We start from the raw sequence: 2,453 nt of genomic DNA, 5'->3' as shown, positions 1-2,453 counted from the left end.
TGCAAAATGGAGGAGGTCCAAGCTTCACAAATGGTGAATTCCACTGATAAAGAACATTCCAAGTGGGGGCATGTGTCCCTGTAGTGTGACATTTGACATTATTTCCATGGAGCAACATCATAGGAGTCAAACTTCAAGGATTACGGGGAAGAGAGATGAGGGAGTCTCAGAAATGGTCTTATAGTCAACCCCTACTCAGGAAGGTCTCCACTAACATTCAGCAAAATGAGACATTCCATAGTCTGGAGCAATTGCTGGGCTACAAATTAGACCTGCTATCTATGAATCCCATGTGCTTTGATTTATAAAGGATCCATGCACCTTAGTGATCCCAACTACCTCATGAAAGGTCACTAATTCAACCACACCCTTTGGCCAGGAATGAAGGCCACCTTCATTGGTAGGCCTTTTACCAGAATCCCTGAATGGGGAAAAGGGAATCTCTCATTTCCCAGAAGAGGCAATGTAGTTGTTTGTGTATGGGTAAGAAGCCATGGAAAGCATGGCAAGCCATAGGCAAAATACACCTCCATGGGGACAAGCATTTCAATCATAAACAGGTTAAGTAAACAAAGACATCTTGGTTATATAAAGAGCACACACTAATATTCTCAATGTACTGCAGTGTATCATGAATAATATAAGAAGCTAAAAAATAAGAATAGTTATTTTGAAAGGGAAAAGAAATAGAATTTGCTACCCAACTAGGTTAGAATTTGGTTGGTCCCCTGAATAGACACTTCTCAGAGGAGGACATACAATCAATCAACAAGTACATGAAAAAATGCTCACCATCGCTAGCAGTCAGAGAAATGCAAATCAAAACTACCCTAAGATACCATCTCACTCCAGTAAGACTGGCAGCCATTAGGAAGTCAAACAACAATAAGTGCTGGAGAGGATGTGGGGAAAAGGGCACTCTTGTTCATTGCTGGTGGGACTGCAAATTGGTGCAGCCAATTTGGAAAGCAGTATGGAGATTTCTTGGAAAGCTGGGAATGGAACCACCATTTGACCCAGCTATTCCCCTTCTCGGTCTATTCCCTAAAGCCCTAACAAGAGCATGCTACAGGGACACTGCTACATCGATGTTCATAGCAGCTCAATTCACGATAGCAAGACTGTGGAACCAGCCTAGATGCCCTTCAATAGATGAATGGATAAAAAAAATGTGGCATTTATATACTATGGAGTATTATTCTGCATTAAAAAATGACAAAATCATAGAATTTGGAGGAAAATGGATGGCATTAGAGCAGATTATGCTAAGTGAAGCTAGTCAATCTTTAAAAAACAAATACCAAATGACTCCTTTGATATAAGGGGAGTAAACAAGGACAGGGTAGGGACGAAGAGCTTGAGAAGAAGATTTACATTAAACAGGGATGAGAGGTGGGAGGGAAAGGGAGTGAGAAGGGAAATTGCATGGAAATGGAAGGCGATCCTCAGGGTTATACAAAATGTCATATAAGAGGAAAGGAGGGGCAAGACAAGATAATACAAATGGAAGAAATGATTTACAGTAGAAGGGGTAGAGAAAGAAAAGGGGAGGGGAGGGGAGGGGAGGGGAGGGGTGGGGGGATAGTAGAGAATAGGACAGACAGCAGAATACATCAGACACTAGAAAGGCAATATGTCAAGCAATGGAAGGGAAACTGATATGATACAGCAATTTGTATATGGGGTAAAAGGGGGAGTTCATAATCCACGTGAATCAAACTGTGTAATATGATGTATTATGAACTATGTAATGTTATGAACGACCAATAAAAAAAAAAAAAAAAAAAAAAAAAAAAAAAAAAAAAAGAATTTGGTTGGTCCCAAGAAGGCCTCCCAACACCATTTGGTAAGGTACCAAGTGAGCCTTAGGTACTACTTACTCTCAGATAATTGGAAAACTTTCATGGCAAAATTGTGGTCACCATGATATATTGACCACACAGATCATATACACAGAAATAATTTTGAAATAAGTTGCTCTAGTTGTCATCCCTCACCTTTAGTTATTGCTATTTGCCAGGGATCATTATACTTTTAAGTCCCAGAGAAACCAGGGAGAATAAGAACAATTCAGAAAAGAGGAAAGTAGGATGTGATAACTTCCTGCTACATAGGAGAAGGAACTACCTAATATGTGGTAGGTTAGTAATCCACAATCCTTGCTCAGGAACAAAGACCCAGAGGATCAGAAAAGTCAGAGGAATATGTAAAAAGAACAGGCAGGCTTTTGCTCTGTTTCCCTGTGGAATTTAGGGATATGACCTTGTAGGGGCAAAGTATCACCAGCCATTACCACCCTTTGCCAAATACTAATATTCTTTGACTTAACATGGCATACAAACTAATAAACCCATCATTTTAAAATATTGTAAATGGAAAAATGCATTAAATACACCTAATCTATCAAATATCACAATATGCTATAGAGTACAGGTTTTTCAACCTTAATATTA

The sequence above is a fragment of the Urocitellus parryii genome, assembly GCF_045843805.1.
Source record: "Urocitellus parryii isolate mUroPar1 chromosome 13 unlocalized genomic scaffold, mUroPar1.hap1 SUPER_13_unloc_12, whole genome shotgun sequence".
Taxonomy (NCBI): domain Eukaryota; kingdom Metazoa; phylum Chordata; class Mammalia; order Rodentia; family Sciuridae; genus Urocitellus; species Urocitellus parryii.
This window is presented reverse-complemented; position numbering follows the sequence as displayed.